This window comes from Lissotriton vulgaris, chromosome 12 (genome assembly GCF_964263255.1).
Source record: "Lissotriton vulgaris chromosome 12, aLisVul1.2, whole genome shotgun sequence".
In the NCBI taxonomy this organism is placed as follows: Eukaryota; Metazoa; Chordata; class Amphibia; order Caudata; family Salamandridae; genus Lissotriton; species Lissotriton vulgaris.
The window spans coordinates 304596145-304617559 of NC_141700.1; positions in this window are offsets into that span (position 1 = coordinate 304596145).

The following is a 21415-nucleotide window of genomic DNA, read 5'->3' on the forward strand; positions in this document are numbered from 1 at the left end:
TTAAGGAATTGTTCAATTGTCCCCAGCCGTTTCCTAAACCCATACTGCACAGGCGTTAAAATGTGGTACTCCTCAACCCATTCCTCCAACCTTTTGAGTAAAACCCGACTCATAACTTTTAAAGAAGTATCCAAAAGGGAGATCAGGCGGTCATTTTTAGGGTCAGTTTTATCCCCTTTTTTATATACTGGGACAATGATAGACTCGCCCTATGTTTGTGGTGTTTTTCTCCATTGCCGCTGAATTAAACAATCTTGTTAGAATAGGTCCCTACAGTTCCAGTTCAGATTTAAAAATGTCAACTGGGACTCCATCGGGAACTGCTGCCTGCCCCCAGCACTCTCCTGGATTGCCTGGAGGACCTCTTCACATGTGATGTTTAAGGAGCAGGGCCTTTCTGCGTGGGTTTCCTGGTCTAATCCCCCCACGTCTCCTCAGTATTATTAAAAATTCCAGTATAAAATGTGTCAACCATTTGTCAGCCATGATAAATGAACCAAACTGTGATAAATCATCATGCTTTAGAAATAGGGCATTTACTGTATCCCAGAAGAAGTTATTGTTCCCAGTTTCTGAGGATATGATCAGATTTTCACACCCTTCCTCTTGTGATACCTTTTGCCAGGCTACTAGAGCTATCTTATACTCTTGTCATAGGGTTTTAATCGCTAGTACGTCTCGCAGGGACTTGGACAGTGCATATTTAAGCACCTGAAGTGCTTTGGTGCAAGTACTGTCGAACCATCCCTTTTTGTTTTTGGGTGTTTTATAGATCTGCCAGGTTAAAAGTGTTTTAATGAAATTATAATGCAGTTAACATTTCTAATTCCTATGATTAGGGAAACCTCATCCTGGAGGCAGTAGGCCATTTCACGCTGATAATGTGACTTGGATCAAAGCCTGTCCACTTAATTCTAATTCCATTTTTCCTAAAAGGGGTAATATGATCAGCTTTCGCCCCCTCCACTCCACGGAGAAGGTGGTGATCTCAGTGATGGACAGCCTACGCGAGGGCATTGATATCAGTCTCCCGCAGGCCCTCATCCTTTTAGATCTGTCCGCCGCTTTTGACACGGTGGACCACTCCACCCTTCTCACCCATGTCAGGGCGGCAGGCATAGAGGGCCTAGCCTTCGCTTGGCTTGAGTCCTTCCTGAGTGACAGGGCTCAGGCGGTCCACCTCGCTGGTCTCACTGCTCCCCCCAGTAAGGTTGTGTGCGGGGTCCCCCAAGGTTCTTCACTTTCCCCTCTTCTGTTTAATTTATACATCTACCCCCTCATTTTTATGTTGCAGCAGCTTGAGGTCACGGTGTTTAATTACGCCGATGACCTCCAGCTAATTTTCAACCTTTCTCACTCCCCCTCATCCTTCCAGAACGTTCAATCTGTTATGTTGTTCATCCGGGATCGGATGAACTGCAACCACCTCAAAATCAATCCGGACAAGACGGAGCTAGTCCTGACCGGAGGTGGTTGCAGTCCTTGGTCCCCGTTCACTGGCCTCTTTCACTTGGTGTCCCCCCGCTCCCTGCTCCCAAAGTCAAAACTCTCGGTATCTTTCTTAATCCCTCACTCTCTGTCCACTCACAGGTTAATTCTGTTGTATCCTCTTGTTTTTTCTCCCTCAGAACCATTAGGAAGATCTCTCGCTTCTTTTCCCTTCCTGCCCTAAAGATTATAGTGATGGCAATGGTGCTCTCGCGCCTTGATTATGGCAACATTATCTATAACGGCGCACCGGCCTATGCCATTCACCGTCTGCAGCTAGTGCAGAACCAGGCTGCCCGCCTGATCCATGGCCTGCCCAAATTCCATTGTGCCACTCCTCTACTGCAGGCACTGCACTGGCTGCCGGTGAAAGAGCGAGCCTTGTTCAAGCTTGGCTGCCTCACTTTTCAGGCCAAAATGGGCACCGCTCCGGAGTTCATTTGCTCCGCCATTAAGCCTTACACACCGGGTAGAGAGCTTCGCTCCACCCATCTGGCACTCCTAACCACCCCCCGATTAAGAAAGAAAAAGGCTGGCGGAACAAAATTTGCGGTTCTCGCTCCTGTGTTTTGGAACTCCCTCCCTGTGGAACTCCGCATGACACCTTCTTACACAGAGTTCCGGAAAGGTCTTAAAACCCTGCTCTTCTCCCGAGCTCTCGCTGCCTAACTCCCTCTGCTCCTGCTGTCTCCTCGCAATCTAAAAAGCGCCAAGAAACCACGTGGTATAAGCGCGCTATACAAATGTTTTTAAATTCAAATTCAAATTCAAATTCAAAACTTCGCTCCTGGGACTCTAAAAAAATGACAAGGCGATTCAATTATGGTCACTCAGAATGGAGGGAAAAACAATCGGATTGCCACACCTTAAAATATCCGGGGTTGACACTAGTATATGATAAATACCCAAGTACATATTTCTCCCTATAAAGGTTGGTAATATGACCCCATTTTGACCGCAACCTCTTCTAAATAGGAGAAGATCATACTTGGATATCATCTGGTTTAGGGCTTCCCTATACTCATTATGACAAAAGTGGTCAGTTCCATCCCAGTCGCCGAGGATGGGCCTGCATGCTTGAAAGTTTGACATATTGCATGTCTGTATATTAAAATCTCCTGCCCACAACAGGACATAATCTGTTCTAATTTGAACTAAAAATATTTCTAGTTGCTGTTCAAGGGCTGTTAGTACGACTCGAGTCAAAAATGTTTTTGTAAAGATAAGATCTTTTCCTCCCTTATTGCTTAGCCATAAAATCTGGGCATGAGGTTCCACTAGTACAACTTTTTTAACCCTTACAGAAATTTTGTTAGAGATGAGTGTTTGTAAGCCCACATTTGCTCGACCTGAATGTGAAGCATTTGCTGGAAGGAAATAGGAAGAATAGCCATCAATATGTAAGGGATTTATGCACCAGGTTTCCTGTAAACATACAATTTTGTGACTGGAGATAAAGTTTGCCCAGGCAATATTCTCAAACATGTTTATCAGCCCATTCACATTCTAAGTTGCAAAATCAAACCCTTCCCCACGTGGGTGGCTTGTTAGCCCTATACCTGTTGCTCTGGTTCTAGAGTGATCTTTTTCTGGTTTCTCTAATGCCTCCCCTACTACAAACACCGTGATTTCAGCCTGTCCATCCGTATGAGGGACCTTTGTTGTATGTGGGCCATCCCTAAGCCCTAATATACTTAAGTGGCAATCGATTAGTGGCAGAGTAGGCAACCCTCTCAGCTCTAAATTTAGCAGTGGTGTCAGTCAATGATATTGTTCCAAATCGCTGAGCGGGGTAAATCTGTTATGGAGGGCAACCTCTCTATTAATACCTTCGACCAAATAATGGTTCTTGTTTGTCCCTCCCCCCGACAGTGATCTGCATTCATTAACCAATATCGAGGGGTATCTAGAGAAGAAAAAATCTTAGGGTACGACTTTTATCTGTGTACCCCTTGGGGAGTCCCTCCACAGATGGTCCAAGAGAGCTCTAGGGCTATAATGATTATTGAAGTTCAGGATAACACAATCCACATCCACTGATTTATTTGTTGAGCCTAGCCACTCCACTCTTCTCGCCATGATATGATTTGTTTTGTGAGTGGAAAAGATCCGATAACCCCTCTAGGCACCTGACGCGGCAACCAGTCAGGAGATGTCTTCATCAGTTGGGTAGTATTTTCTGTCTGATCTTTCCTTAGAATTGGAAGACTCGCCAAAATCAGGACAAGAGGGTCTGAAGCCCGAGGGACATGCAAAGACTGATAGATTTTAGTGGGTGCCCCCTAATTGAGCTATATTTACTGGGGTGAGGGCCACCCCCCCATATTCCAATAAAGTTAGACAGGTATTATTGTCTAGGTCGTTGTTCTGCATGTACTGTTTGAACCATTTGTGCTTGGGGCTCATTTTGAACATTAGTTGGCAAACTACTCATAGTGGGGGGTCTATTTATATTCCCCTCATTTAAATTGGGGATCTCTAACCCTCTTTCTACCCCCTGGTAGGTTGGTTCCCATGTACATTACCATTGCGAGGGAGCGGATGAGGGCGAGCGTGTTGATGCGGAGTCCCCTTAGATTGGTAGGGAGGCCCAGTAAAGTGATGGCAAATTGATGTGACCAAACCCTCAATATGCGACATTCACTCTTCAATTCTTATTAGTTGTGTTTGCAATGGGTTCAACAGTAACCCTCAGTTAGTGGGAGGGAAGCAAAGTCATTGGTTATCACCGGTGACACATTCAAACTTGGGCCAAACTCAGTACTTTCAGATCCTTCCTTCCCTTTGCATCTTTTCAGTTGGGATTTCTGCTTTACTGACTGCTTTGCCGGTCCACCACCCCTTCTGTGTTTCTCTTGGGCTCACTGTTCCTATTGGGCACCCATGTTGAACCCCGGCCCACTATTGATAGCTTGGATCTAGTTATAGACTTGTCAGGGGGGGTTGGAGCTCACTGGTGCAGCTGTAAGTAGGGGTAATGGCAATGGTACTATTGCTTTATGGGGAGAGGCTAGTGAGTTGATTAGTGGGATATTGGTACCAAGTGAAGAGCGCTTCTAGGCGGTCAAAGAATCTAGAGAAATGCGTTTCTCTGTTAAAGCAATCTCGTGGGCCAATACTGATCCTTCCCTTGTTAAAAAAAGCATCCAGTGTACCTGCCGCACTTCCCACTGTTTGATCAGCATGGGTTTTCTTTGTAGCCATCAATTAGAACTTTTTAGGAGTGAATATAAACAAGAAAATAAAAAATACACGCAATCTAGGCTGACAACAATGAACTAGGGATCACTTGACAGTACCTTGTCTGATGTATTGTAGGGCACCAAATCATAGATGACAGAGGGTGGGCCTAGTCCAGTCTCTTCTGGGCTTAACGGGCGTGGACGGGCCCGCCCTTGGCCCAGGCACGGACAGCGTCCCATGCCGCAGGAGCCCAGGAATAGCTCTTAAGTATCTGTGGTGCTTTGGTGACGGCACTGGCGCCTCCTAGGGGACGTAGTCTCTAGCTGCCCCAATAAAAAATTGCAACTGTCGGTACCTGTCCAATGCGAGCTCCCCCGCCGACATAGCCCGGGAATAGCTTTTAAGTGCCTCCGGCTCATTGGTGACAGCGCTGGTGCCTCCTGGTGCAAGGGATGGTAGGGGTCGTAGTCCCTAGCTGCCCCAATGAAAAGAAGTGCAGGTACTGTGCCTGTCTGTCGCGAGCTCCCCCTCCGCAGGAGCATGGGAATAACTTTTAAGCACTAACGGCGCGTTGGTGATGGTGCTGGCACCTCCTGGCGCAAGGGATGATGGGGGCGTAGTCCCCAGCTGCCCCAATGAAAAAGTGCAATTGCCTGTGCCTGTCCGTTGTGAGCTCCTATACATATCATGTGGAGTGGAGCATAATTGTGTGGTGCACATGGGTGAGGTATTCAGAGAAGCAGACATGTTAGACTGCACCATAAAAAGCACAGTGGGGTCACATGAGAGGCCATAAAGTGATGAGGAGAAATGTAGGTTCCGGATCATAAAAGTACACGTGGGCATTAGGTTAGTGTTAATGGAAAAAAGTTGAGATGTCTAGAAGTGGAAGTCAATGTCCTTTGAAGGAGGTGAGGTATAGAAGATGAGTAACAGTGAGTGACAATTGACTGAGTCTGTGAAGGTCACATGAGAGCATATGGGCACATCTAACACTGTCTGAGACCTTGGGAAACAATTCAAGTGCAAAAAGTGCAGAAACCATGGGCATACTGGGGAAAATACAAGACCAGTCTGAAGGGGCAAGAATAAGAAAGCAGTTGCACGGTGAGTGAACAGAAACCATTAAAACAGGGGAAATGCAAAGAAAATTCTGAGAGAGAGAAACACACAATTAGTTTGCATCTATTTCAGTGTTATATCATTTCATCATTATCATTTCCTCCTGTAGTACAATTTCATTGTTGATCATCTCATTTCTTGGTATTTAATTGTAAACAAAATAATGAACAATACATAAGTAATATTATATGAATAATATTTTTTAAGATGAGGTAAGGTTAATGGTAATGGTTTATGGGTAATAAGTTAAAGGTAATTGGGTAAAGAAAAGATGTTAAATGTAAGATTAGGGGGCTGAGGGTGAGAGTCAGCGGCAAGTGATTATGGGTAATGAGTTGAGGGAATGAGATAAAAGGCAAGGTTGTAAGTGTAAGGTTTTAGTAGTTTAAAGTCAATGTAAAGGCGTAAGTGCAAGGGGTTATGGGTTAGAAAAAGGATAAAGGGGTTAATGTAAGAGTATTGGATTAGGGTAAAGGAGATAAGGAATTGGGTTAAGGGGTGACGGGGTTGAGAGGTTAAGGGCACAGGGTAAAAAGTTAGGCATGTAAAAGCAAAGGGTTAAGGCAAAGGTGGTAAGTATGTGTGGTTTAAAGTAACAGGTAATGTAAGGCTAGGTTGATTCGTTTTGGGGTAGGGGTTTAAGGGTAAAGATTTAGAGGTAAGATATTTAGGGAAAAGATAAAGGTTTAAGGGTCAAGGGGTTATGAGGATAAGCATTCAAATATAAGCGGGTAAGAGAATGGTTTATAGGTAAGGTTGGGGGTAAAGATTTTAATGTAAAGGGTGAGAAGATAAAGGTGTAAAGGTAAGGGTTAGGTTAATGGTAAATGATTTTAGGGTTTTAGAGGATTCATTATTTACTCAAATGGGGTAAGGTTAAAATCACAAAGTAAATGAACAACCTATGAGATGGTGATGATGAAATGGTAAAAGAAAAGGTTTAGCTACGGAAAGACGGGGAATTTAAAAGGCCTGAAAAGGCTGTGATGGTATACATATAATTAGCAAGCAGTTACATCTTTCTGGGAGGGATGGAATAATAAATCTGGTGATGACTCTAAAGCCATAAAAAATGGGAATGCAAAGAAACAACCTAAGTAAGAGGTCAAAGAGCATGAAGAGGATGTTTGCAAGATTGGACAGCAGGCACCTTTGAAAAGCTTGAGTAATATGTTAAAACAGGGTGGACCAGATCAATGCCAGATTTTTAGCATATCCCCATTTAGATAAAAGTATTTATCTTAAAAATCTGGCATGGATCCGGCTCTCCAGGACCGACTTTGGAGAACCCTGATTAAAATATGGAAGAAACATCACAGCTACAAAAACATGTCTTTGCAATGTGACCTTGAAGGTCTGAGTCAAAGATATTACTACAACTGCAGTTGTGCAAGAACTTTGAAAAATACTTCTTACTTTGCTTTGCTTTGCACACAGTGATGTCTTTAGTCTCCCCTTTCTAGTCCAGGCAGAAGTTCCCCACTATTCCTTAAGGCTGGCCTTAAGTCTCATAGACTGGTAGCATTACCTTATGGTCTCAAGAAATGTAAGCTGTTTTTTATTTGCCCTGCCAGTAGGAAGCAGATGAGCAGCATTAAGGATTGCTGGCACAAAAATATGGAAGAAGAAAAGCATTCCCCAATAACTTTCAATACCAGGCTAGATGAGAGTATAGATTGCAGGCATGCCTGACTCTGTTTGGTGACTGAGCACACATGTCAAACATTTTTGTAGAAGGACCTACCAAGATGTGGAACGTCATGTGAGCTTGAATGGGAAGGAGAAATTACAATTGAAACTGGCTTCTATTTTAGGCTATGGGTTGGATTCCTTCAGTAGACAATATCTGTTAAAGCATATCAAACCCTGTGTTCCTCTTGAACGTTTCACTGAGGACCAAAATGTGCTTTATGGTCGTTTCACAAAATATCAACACCAAAAATATTCTGATGCAAAATTATTGGGGTATCATTTTTTACAAAAAAACCCATTGAATTTATATACTTATTAAGTAGAGTTCAACAAGGTTATGGACCAAAACATCAATATAGTAGAAAGTGCACATCTAACTGAAATTTCCATTAATATAGTTAAACAATAAAACTTGAATGTATATAAAAATAAATGTAACATAAAACAATGTCTAAATATGACTTTTCGAACTTTATAACTATTGTTTATAAATATTCATAACGTTTCACAAAAACATTCACAAAATTATACATTTTATAATATGCACATAAAATTAATTTTGAAATAAATATATAATAGTTGTAATGTACATTATAGAATAAAACATCATATAGACATATCATTCTTAATACTTAACACAAGTATTAAAGCTCATTTTCAACCATTACACATAACATTTAGAGTATATAACAAAAAACCCTAAACCAAATGTAATAAATAAAAAAGATATACATATATACTTATATGTTTCTTTGAACGCCCTCCTTCAGAATGCCAGCGCTGTTAGTGTGGGGCAGTGCGTATCTTCTCCGGCAGGGCCACCGGTCAATATCTCACCACGTATTTCTACAGGAAGCAGAGATCTTTGAAAAACACACTCACTCGGGTTCAATAATAATATAATTTATTCAAATGCAAAAGGTGATACCTAGCGCCTTTTGCATTTGAATAAATTATATAATTATCGATCCCGAGTGAGTGCGTTTTTCAAAGACCTCTGCTTTCTGCAGAGATACCTGGTAAGATATATACATATATATAGATAGATATAAATATAGATCTCTCAATATAGCTAGATAATTATAAATTAAATGTGCTCAAAATATCCTAACCTAACTCCGCTCCGCATATATTACAAAACAGTCAGTCAGTCAAAAGTAACAAATACAACAATTCATATACAGTTGTAAATACACTGGGAGGGTCAGATTTACAATTCTATCGCCAGTCTAAAAGCGTAGGAGAATGTGCAGACTCTGGAGTTGGGGCAGATTTAATTATTTATCTCCAAACTAAAAACTGGTGAAAGTGCATACATTGCAGAGGTCAGACATACTATTTTTACTCTAGTCTGAGAAATAATAGGGAAAGCACATGCATTGGGTAGTCAAATTTACTATTCAATCTAACCCAATGGGTTAAGTGCACACATTGGAAGGCTCAGATATAGTATTCCAACTTCAGTCTAACAAGCAGTGAGGAAACTGCACACATGGGCGGAAGAGGTCAGATTTAACAATCTAACTCCAGTCTGACAAATATTGGGGAGCATGCATACATAAGGGGTATACGTTTTAGGGTCTAAACATCATTCTAGCAAAGATTAGGGAAAGTGCTTACAATTTGGTACATTTAAAAAAAACATTTAACAATATTTCATGAATGTTAAATCATCCTAAGTATAATTACATTTAAAAAAGAATTATTATAAATCTTACAAATAACATATATTTTAAAATGTCTAAATATTTGTTTTCATTTTAATAACAAATGATTTAAAAAAGAAGTACCGCTCAACCATACCCTCAGCATAACTCATAAACATTAATTAAAAATAATAAAGTGATTTATAATAGGCAAAATATTTGTATTTTTATTTAGTTCAAATTATACAATGTTTTATAATAGACAACTTGAACAGATCTCCTAATATACATCAAATAAAAAAGGCTATTATAAAATAATTTTGAAATCATTAAACTTAAAGTTTAAAAGTCATAATAATAAACAAACACTTTAAAAATATCAATATCTACCCAAACCCAATACACAATGTCCATAAAAATATTGAATAAGAATTTTACCAAATGATATTGATTATTTCTGTAAACTACAAATAATTTAATGAATATATTATTTAAACCCTACCCACCAAATCCCTCAAAAATTCTACATAGTTAAAAGTTTATAAATTAATTTAAACATGCATTAAGCAATGTATTAAAAAGTAAATAACGGTGAAATAATGTATCAATTAGCAATAATTAATAAATCCGTTTGAAGAACTCTACTCATCCAAGCTAATTAAGATATCATTTCAAGAAAAAATTTCCACCAATTCTCCCAGAAGAATCCAAATGAAGGAATAACATAAATCAATAACTAAAAGCATAACATAACAATAATAATAATAATAATGTAGTAAACTATAGTTTAAGCCTAAATATTTTTAAATATATTTACTTTTAACACTTTCGCGAATTATGTTAATGTGGTAACTGTATTTTGACAATTATTTTATTACTGAATAGTATTATTACATTGATATTTGGGGGGAACACTACAATATACTGGCATTGCAACGAATAACGAAGTACATTAAACACATGCTCTCATTACAAGTCGTTTACAAAATGGGCTGGCATTTCTCACACTTGGGGGCCTATAACAATGTCTGGCCAACTTAGATCCTCCTGAAACCCTCTCAGAAACGGGACCGCCCGCCTCATGTGCAGTCACATTCGGACATTTTCCTATGTGAGCATGTGCTAAAGCTGTAACACATGCTCCTATAGGGAAATGTGAGGTGGTGTCAAGCCATGCACCCTGTGGCAGGCACCTGAAGATGCCTGCCATGGGGTGCCGGGATTATGGTGCCCCCTCTGCCACCAACATGAGGCCGCAAATGAAAGGGGCCCCCAAACACACTTTCCGACAGGGTTTCCATGTCGGAAAGGCCGCGTTGGAAACCCTGCAGGCAACCGTGCATCATAATCCAGACAGCGTAAAACTCTGTCCAGATTTTTATTATGAGCTGGTTCCCACTGGCCAATGGGCTCTTTGAGCTTGTCAGAATTCAGCCGGATTGACCATCTGGTTTCAAATGAGGTCGGAGGCTGACATCGAAATAGGTCCCTTTGCGTTACTGGTGCCAGAGTGACCAATGCAGAAACTTCAGCCCTTCATGAATTGGATCCTGGTTATTGCACCCGGTAACCCAGGTATATCCTCATTTTCCTTTGGTTTTTCTCATGAAGATTTAGCCTTCTTGGAGAAGGGGAAACCTTGGATTCTAAAACTCTGGGAAAAAATACCTTGTCTACAGACCTTGTAATTCTTTTATGGTGCGCAGTAGGAATTACTTCTTTATGGGAACAAAGGGCTAACTCCTAATGAAGTCCATCATTTTTGACTATCAAAGTATATACATAGGTTCTCAATCACAATGTGAGCCACCATTACCATGATCTCTGAACTCTTGTTATTGTTGTCATAGAAATGATAATATTTAGTGGTCAGGGTTTAAATCAGCAAATTGAAGGTCTAAATGGACTTCTATTTGGCAATCAATCAATAGTCCATTCCTAGAATGCATGGCTACTCTAAAAGAGATTCTCAGCACCAGAAACTATGAGGATAATAATGATGTTTTTGAAGAATGTTTGAAAGATCACTTTTGCAATGTTGTTCTAAGAAAGCATCTGTGGGAGTACTGTAAACCTCACCTGATTAATCCAATGTCTAGATATCCCTTCCTTACCACTTCATGATGCATGATACTGTTGAAGTCAAACACCATTGTCAAGTTGTCTTGCTAAAGTCTAAATTCTCAATTTCTTCTTGGCTGGATTTTGTTATGGTCCAGCATTCATGTTCTTCCACCATGTTATGAGCATTCACATGTATAATGTATCTCTTTATTTGTATCCACTTTTGGCAATTGACCACTTTGTTTACGTTTTCATAGTTTACATAATGCTGTAAAGCACTAGGGATTTATTTGTTTGACACCACACCATGAAGATAGCTTCTGTAAAGAATGACAACCCCACGATGATTACAAAATAGCGTCTATAGTGGTACCTAGCTTACCGAAGAACAAATCAGTTGGTACATCAGAATAAATTGTAAATCACAATTAAGCTAAATTATATGCATATCAAAGAAACCAAATGCCCACTCCTTGCTGTATTGGTGTCCATAAAAGTGGGGTCCCTGTGTAATGACATTTTAACAGGATATTAAAAGGCATCCTTTGTTGTGTATGGATTGCTGCCTTATGCCAATGGTTATAGAAATAAGATTCTGCCTAGAAATCAGACATTATCCTACTTTTCTACCTACTTGCTCAATTAAGCCAACAGCTGCCAATGTATGTTCTGAAGGGTTTCCCCTGGCTCTTTGGCAAGTGGAAGGTAGGACATTACTCTCCAGAAAACCTAGTTACTGGCACCATCAGGAATTTTAATATTTGAGCACTTACTGGCGACCTCTTGTATTTACTGCAGAGTACAATGAGGAATTAACAAGGGATTTGGGCTCAGAATTCTCAATATCCCTGGTATTATCTAATTACTCAGGATAATGTTTGGGTTTCAACTCAGACTCCCTGTTAAGAGTCAACCACCAATGCTAATGAGACTCCGCATACAGGAACCTCACAACGAGGTTCACAGAGGGGAAATGTTTTATAGAATTGGAAGCCAGCTATTTACATCTATTACTTTTTAAACTGGACCAGATTATTAACCTCAAAAGCCAACTGCATCAATACAAAATCCAGACTTTCTCAATACTCATACTCCATGTTATACCCTTTACTATCTATTTGACAGAGTATAATATCTCTTGGGCCCCATGTAAGCCTGTTGTTTATGCCACAGATGTTCCTCTTTCATTGATGATTTGACTTGATCTATTAACTATAGGCACATAATCAGTACCATGGCTTCACTTTCACCGGCACAAGTAAACAGCTTTATTCAGGGTGCCTTGTAGCTATATCCGGTAACTGCATCCTGCAGAGTTACTGACGCATGGGGGCATTGGCAGCTCCAGTGGGGCAGACTTATTGGTTATGGCTTATGGGATCCATATTGTCTCCTGAAAATGATGTATTACTGAGAGAATAGGTAACTTCAATCCCAATTACTCTGGTTATTTCTCATCCCCCACAGTATCTCACCTGGAGGCTCTACCTACTTTCAGCAGATGGTGCCTCTGTATCAAATGTTCTGGATAAAAAGTGTTTCCACAAAAATGTTCTATTCCAGTTGGGCTGGTAACTGCCATTACGTGCCCCACTGAAAATAAGAGTGAACTCATAATGAAGCGAATAAGAGCAATTTACAGACTTGCAGTTTTAATTGCGTAGTGTAAGCAATGCTCATGTTACACTCATGCAAATCTGTACAGTAGGAAATGTCCCCTTTCTGCAAGGTCAACCTAGACTTTTCACCTTTTTCTGGACCCTATCATTTTGCTGCCTGTAGCACTCTGCACTTTACCCCTGCTAACCAGTGATAAAGTGCATGTGCTTTATTTTTTAACATGATGACATTGGTATACACCTAACTGGCATATTAAACTGCCCTATACGTCCCTACTGTTTGGCACAATGAGTACCAAGGGCCTGTACATTACATACCACTAGTGGACTGCAGGACCCCTTGTGCCATCTACTACTGTTGTGGTGTAAACCTGGTGGCAGGCCTACCATTTGTAGCCTGGCTCTTGCCATTTTAAACTGCAAATTTGACCTGTAAAACGAACCCTCTTTGATAGGTCAAAACCTCTTTTTAAAAAGTTAGAAATCTCCACTAAGTAGGGGTGCCTATAAGGGAAGGTGCATGGCATTTAAATGTAGGATATGTAAATGTTTAATGTTAAACATGTCTTTAAAGTTAAAAAATGGCAAAAACAGTTTGTTAAGTGTAGAAGGGCTGGTTGTTCTATAGGAAAGCATCAGGAAACAATATAAAATGTAATAATGTTATCACCAGCTAGGTAACAGTTACAAATGTAATTCTTGGACTTGTTAAAATATATATTACAGGCATGATCCACTTGTGAAATCAGATTTGTAATAAATATTTTGGAAAAGGTAATTTCAGAAATGTACCTTTTCCCTCTGTGTGTCTTTGGAGGCCCATTTTCATCAGCTTAAACTGTCACTTGGGAACTAAATAGCCCCTTTTATCAGGTGTGAATTTGCTTCCATAGCTGAGACCAGCGCCTTCTGTCTGGGGAGGTGTTCTGCTTCTTTGGTTGGGTGACCATCTAGATGGTGGCCAGGAACTTGAGAAACTTCAAACAAGCTTACCTTGTCACAGACTCATGTTGGATGACACCTGGGCAGGGCTCTACCTTTGTCCCCACAGCCAGGCAAGTTCAATCACATTTTCAATGTGCATCAAGGTCCAGCACTCCCTTCAAGTTATGAAATATCCATTTTATCGGGGTAGTCCACTCCTTGAGGTTCGGACCTACTTGACCTCTATGTAGGCATGATAGGAATAGGAAATTGAAAGTGTCTACTAAGATGCAAGAAGACTCAGAGTCAGTGTTGTCTTATTTTGATTTTTATTATTAGTTTTTTCCTTTGTGGTAATCAGTTCTATTATATACGTTTTCACTACAAAATGTCACAGTAAGTGTGCACACCAAAGGACGCACTCCATGCAGGGATTAAACCCATGATGGAGAATATTGTCAGAACTGTAAGGGCCTGTATAACTTAGAGTATTTAAATTCCAAAGAAAAATTACTTACCAGAACTGAAGTTTATTTGACAAGCCTTGAAAAGGCCCTAGCTATATAGCCACATAGGCGAGGAAACATGTGTTGGCTGTCTACTACATACCAACAAGGTATAACAAATATCAGAATGTAACCTTACTGTAAACTTTTATGTTGAAAACGTATATAAATGAACTGACTACTATGAAGGGAAAAACTAGTAATAAAAAACAATCTCCTACTCCCAGGTTCAAATCATGATGAGCCTCATTTTGAGATTACAGTGTCAGATTCTGCTTGAAGGTCAAATCTTGCTTGAGAGGATTGCTGGAGTTTTACATATAACAGTTGGGGTACACCTCAAAAGATGAAGACAGATGGCAAAACCATGCTTGTGTATCCACAGTCTGGTGGCTGAAAAACCTACTTTTTACTACCAGACTTTTGTCTCTGGGTTTAATGGGGGACAGTGGATGCTTCAAACTGGATTTTGGTGTTAGATACTGGAGGACACTAGGATTACCATTGTATACTTTGCACACATATCCCCAGACCTCAATGTCCATGGTTAGTGTGGCCAAATACTTTTGCCATCTTGAAAATACCTAAAATGGGTAGTGTTGGCATTGGGAATGTTGATCTCGTTGGTTAGATATTTGGACCTGAGGGCAGGGGGGAGTTTGTGGCTTAGTGTGGGGGAGGGGGGTTGTGGCCTCAGCCACGCATACCCCTTTACCATTCATGTCTTTACCAAGAAATTATTTGGTAAAGGCATGCGTGGTAAAGTAATGCGTGGTTAAGACACATTCATTGTTTAAGTTGCGCGGTGGAGGCATGCATGGTGTATCCACTTGTGGTTCTATCATATAACCCTTGAGAAGAGCCTAGAAGACTGCACCTGCTCTCTCTCTTATACCCAAGACAAAGAAGTCGACTCCATGGGGACATAAGATGACCTCCTGTTAAAGCTACCAATACAAAAGATGCTACAAGAAGCCTTTTCCTGCAACTGCTCCACTGACTAATGGCTACTGGACCTGGACTGGGCCCTGCTGCTGGCCTATGGCCAACACCCTGTGAGTCTTTTAGTGACTTTACTGAGTTCCTGGGGATTTAGAAGTGTTGTCCTGTGGAGGATTGTGACTTAAATGACTAAGGACCCAAATACGAGTTTTGCAGACAAGGTTACCCTGTGACAAATGTGATGGATATATCGTCCTCCAAATTGCAATTCTATTATCTCCTATGGAACTTGTAATTTGGTAGGCAGGATATCTGTCAAGTTTGTGGTATCTCATCTTCCAAACTCATAATCAGGCTCTAAGTCAGAACATTCAATATTTGATTAAGATCAACCTAGCTGCCGGGAGGGGGTGGGGGTGGGGGTATCTTTCGCCTTAATTTGCTCTTTTGCTTTTTGCTTATGTTCCACTGCTGTTAATAAACTCCAAGCACACTGCAGTGCATAGTAATCCACCACGTGAGTGGTTATGGTAATGTAAAGTCATGTGATCAATTAATCACAACAATAGGATTGGTATGATGCATTACATACATGACAAATGATTGTGTTGTGCTCTGATGCAGTGCTTTCAATAAAAACAAGTAAAAAAAAAGGGGAGGGCGGGGGACAATTGAGGAAGGGTTAAATCTTTCCCTAATTGTTTCCAAATACATACACGCAAAAAAAACAACCTATACGTGACATTTGTGGACCTCAGCTCTGCATTTGATTGCGTCCTGAATGACAGTCTCTGGCAAACTTTAAGGGACATTGGATTGGATAGCCAAATAATTGTCTATATCAGAGAACTCTATGCTGGGGCAGGTGCACGCGTAAGATACGGCAGGAGGGGGAAATGCACAGTCTTTTAAGATCAGTAGAGGGGTAAGGCAGGGGTGCATACTAGCCCCTTTGCTATTTAAACTCTATATCAACGGGGTGGGTTCTTGCTTAGCACAACAGTATTATGATTATCCTGTAATCAAGGGCAAACCCATCCCCATCCTCCTGTATGCCGACGATGCGGCTATCCTCTCGCAGACAAAGGTGGGCCTCCAAAAAGCAGTACAGTGCTTCTCAAATTTTATGAAGCTCAGGGGTCTAGGTGTAATGTCTCTAAGACATTTACCATGTCATACGGCCCAAACAAACAAAAAACACCATGTTCAATGATCTTAGACGATAGGCGGGTGGAGTTAGCCGATATTTTTTGCTGTCTAGGCGTGCACTTTGATAGGCGGGGCACGTGGAAGCCCGCTGTGAATGCAAGGGCCATAGCATTCAATAGAGCAACTGGTGCTCTTGTGAATTTTGCAAAAAAAATAGGGACTAGGCCAGTCAGGGAGCTCCCCCAAATATTCAAATCTAAATGTGTGGCCACTGGTACTTATGGGACGGGTATTTGGGGTTGGCAGTAAGTAGATGCAATACAGCAAATCGAGAACAGGTTTCTGCGATTCCTAACAGCCACACCAAAGTGTACCGCCATATATGTGGTACACGCTGAAGTTGCCCTCCTTCATATCACAGATACTATAAAATTAGCCCCTGTTTTACATTGGCATAATGTCTGCACTAACCCAGCCACAGAACTGAACAGATCCATCATAGAGGACTGTTTAGCCCGCGATGGGGCAAAAAACATTAAATGGTTCAGGTACATCATGAATTTTGTCAGTGAGATTGGTCATCCTGAATATTTCTCCAATCCGGCCTCACTAGAACAGCTCTCGCGATCCACGCTAAAAAAGACTCTTTTAGAACATTTGGAATTACAAAGATGGAAGGGTGAAAAGACTAAAATAACTGTCATGAGCCACGATGAGGTGACCTCCCAAAGGGGCACTCAGCTGTATCTTGAATTAGATCAACCCCTGCATCATCGTAGGCTCCTGACGTACTTCCGCCTGGAAACTTTTTACAGACTTGTAACATTCCCGATATGTAACGATTGGGCGAGAGAAAAAAGACGCTGTCCTTGTGATGATAAATCATACCAATCAAATATTCATTGCATTCTTTTTTGTACTTTATACAGCCACCCCAGGCGACAAATTTTGAAACCTCTCCTATTAGTCTGGGCCTTAAGAAAAGCCAGAGATGCCTATAATAGATTAAGGATTTTAGACGATTGCCTTACCATTAGCACAGTGAGCTCCTATTTGAATGCAATCTTAAGAGTGAGAAGGACCATAACTATGGAATAGCAATAGCCAATTAATTATAAATAATCAATATGTTTGTGACCCGATTGTATTGTTTTATATCTCTCTTTTAACCCTTTTAATATTTTTTAAAAAAAACTATTTTTAGTGTTGTTTAAAGCTTGAGTGAAAAAGATGGAATTTTAACTGTGATTTTATATGTATACTTTTATGAATTGTAAATTCAATTTGAATAAAGCTTTGAACTGAAAAACTGAGTGGTGATGGTAATGTAAAGTTGTGTGATCAATTAATCACAGCAATAGGATTGGTATGATGTATTACATACATGACAAATGATTGTGTTGTTCTCTGATGCAGTGCTTCCAATAAAAACAAGTAAAAAAAAAAATATCAACCTAGTTATTGTATCCGACCCATGCTCCATCACAGTAAATGTCAAATTGCAACTAGGTCCTTTTCTACCATAAACATTGACTATTATTGGCACTTTACACTTCTTGGTGCTATTCCTCCTTATAACTTTAACTATTCATATCTCCAGTAGGCCTTTTTGGAATTTGTTATTTTAGTGTCATTTTGTTTATTCATTTTCACTTCGTTTCTTTTATTCATTTTGGTATTGTTAGCAGATTGCAAATCAACTTTATTCTTGTTTTAGTAATGCTTAGATACTTTACACATTTCCTCTAAATTCAGCCTGCCTACTCTGCACCAAGCTACCAGAGGGTTGATCTAAGATTAATATAGTGATTTTAGTGATCCACCCTAACAATAATTGTGGCCACTACCTGAGAAAGGTACCTACTCCCCGGAAATAATTTTTCAGAAGGTTTCTCAACGTGAGTGGTCGCAGCCACACACGACCACTTGGAGTGAAAAATACAAACTTCTTTGTTGAGAAATCTCACTGGGAAGTGGATTATTCTCGCTCGGCCAACTTGACATTGGGAGCGCAAGCGAGGAAAAACCTCTGCTCTGCAGAGTTTTTCGGAAATCAGCGTGCTCCGTGGAGTGTGTAAAACTCCACAAACTCCATGAATGAAGCAGAGTTCATCGCCCGGGCTTAACATATATCATGACATTCATTGATATTGTATTTTCCAATATTAACAAAGGGAAAATATTTCTCCTCATTATGCCCGTCAGGTAGGTGCACTAATCAATTGCATACACAAGTTTGCAAGTCATTGTAAATTTGGGTTTGAGTCAAACGGTATGGGTGAATGCATGGGAATGTCCACACTACACCCATTTAACACCTACCCAACACAAAGTAATGCAAGTCAGAGTTATACACTGCTTTAGTTTATATTTACTAAACTACACAAAGCTATGCAAGTCAGCTTTTCGTGGCTTAGTAAATGCCAAAATGGATTTTGTGTGTTGGGGCTGCTCCACAAAAGTGACGCAACCCTGATTCAAAATGTTAGTAAATCAGGGCCTTAGTGCCGTAGCTGACCCAGGAAAACACTCATTTAATCCATTACTAATACCATGGTACAAAAGAGAGTATGGTCTAATGAATATCAAGTGAAAGAAATGCTAATGCAGATTAACTGTTTTAAGTGTTTTAATATGTTCTTCTTTCCCCCACCAAGCCGGAAGTATGTTTTATATATATAAATAAGTCCTTGGCTAGATCATTCCGAAGTAATCCCTAGAGTTCTACATCTGAAATTAACGTTTGTAGACTCCCTGCCACACAATAGAAATAACAAGCATTGGCAAAGACAATAAGTCTCACCTATGCAAGAGCTATTAGCTTTTCAAACATGTTCAAGCCACATTGTACACCAGCGTTGCTGCTATTCAGCATGGCTAAACATTAGTGGCTTTGAGGAGAGTGTTGGGGAGAGTTGTAAAGTGCCAAGGCAAAGAGTGGAGTAGAGTGTTGGAGAGTGGAGTGGCAGAGAGTGTTGTGAATTGGAGTGGCATAGTGTGGAGTTGCATAGAGTGGTGTACAGTTTAGTGCCAAAGAGTAGAGTGGACTGGTGTAGATGGCATTGGCATAGAGTGTTGCAGAGTACAGTGACGTTGAGTGCAGTGGCATTGAGTGTAATGGCATTGAATTCAGAGGCGAACAATGCAGCATCGTAGAATGCGATGGTGTAGATTAGAGTGGTGCATAGTAGAGTGGAGTGGCGCAGAGTGAAGTGGCAAAGAGATCCTTATAGAACCTGCCGACCCTGAGGGATTTAAGTGCCTTGCCGCCAAATCTGCTGTCCGTGTGGGGAGATTGCCGGGAGAGCTGCATCTGGGCATTTGGTCCCCCCCGCCGCCACCTACAATCCGCGGCCGCCGAGCGGGGGGACTACAGCCCCCACAAGCCTCCCAGGCCCCGCTCATTGACGCTGGTAGCCACGCCCGGAGGCGCACAAAAAGACCAGAGGGTCCTCCCACGTCGCGGGTGCGCGCGGGAGCACCGGGCTAAGTCTGGGCAAAGGGCAGAGGCCTGAGGAGACTGAGCTGGGCCACAGACTTTGGTCTTGCAGGGAAGCGGGTAAAGAGGGCTGTACCGCTACATTAATTCTTAGACTCTGTATAGCATTAAGTTATTTTGATGTTTAAAGGCAAAAGTGATAAAATGGCTTCTGGGCTGGGTCCCATGGATAATTACCTGATCATGAAGATTAATCAGATTAATAACGATAGAAGGGCTTACCTAGGCCAGGGGATTCCTAGAACGATACAGGAAGAGGCGTCCCTCTTAGTGGCGGATTCACTCATGCCCAATAATCCCCCTATTGGTCTTGGAAAGCTGTGACGGCCATAGCCCAGGTGCATGCTGAGAGGCATGATGATCGGCCAGATATCTCTATCGAGGAAATAGAGCATGCCCCGTCACCCCCAAGATCAGTTAGAAAATATAAAAAAGCACAACCGAGACGAAGGGGGAAGCATTATCAAAAAAGAGTAGATACAGCTAATCCCAAATGAGGCCTTTCCCTGGATTTAACGGCTGGAAAACGATCCTCCCTGGGTCAAATAGGGACTGTGCCATCACCAAACCCAACAAACACTATTGTAGAAAATACTGGGTTAGTAAATATTGGAGATACAGAGGATAAAGGGGAAGTGTCAGAAAATCTTAGCACTGATGTTTCTCTGCTGAGTACGCCTATCAGTACCCACGTGTCTTCACTGAGTTTGTATAATAGTAATGATGATGAAGGGCTATCAAATTCCCCTAGATTCTCTATTGCATCTCCTCCTAATATAAACTATATGTCACCACCCAAGGCCAAAATTAAAAAAAGAGGGGGTGGTCCATTAAAGATCCGGCAAGCCAAAATCCAAAAGAGGAGTTCAACTTCAACATTGTTGGATGTGGTCGATTCATTGACTCCTCCCACGGTCCCCTTAATGACAACCCACTGTTCTATCAGTGAGGGTGACCTGTTGGAAAAAATTGAAATTTTGGTTATATCATTAATGCAGCCTCTTTTAGTAAAGACTAGTAGGATTAACACGCACCTAGACTTGATCGATAAAAAGGTAGAAAAAATACACTTTCATTATCGGATTTGGCGAAGGGGTTGATTAATATAAACCCTAGAGTAATACCTGTATAAAAGATGTCAACAAAACAAGCCCCGCTATATCCCACTCCCTCTATAAAATCGAATCAAGTCGGGAAAAAGCCAACTTGTCCTTCTCCGACAAAAGTACAGACACCCCCTTTGCTGAAGAAGAAGCCCGTTCCTAAAATTCAAATACCAAGTAAAGTAGGCGACCAAAGGGGGGATAATTGGATCTTAGAAGAAAGGGCAGAACACCCGCAAAATAAGGGTATTAAGGATAATGGGACAGGGAACTAGCATAATACAAACTGGCAATCGAACAGAATAGTAGATTTACAGCCAGAAGCTACTCCTTATGGGATTGTCATGGCGGGTGTCCCTGAGCTCCCTTTAGGCACTAGGGAAGATCACCGAGCCTTAATAAATAAAGTCACCTACTGGCTATGTAATAATAGTACTTTGCCTGCCCACATTAATGGGGACATTTTAAATGTAAGGCG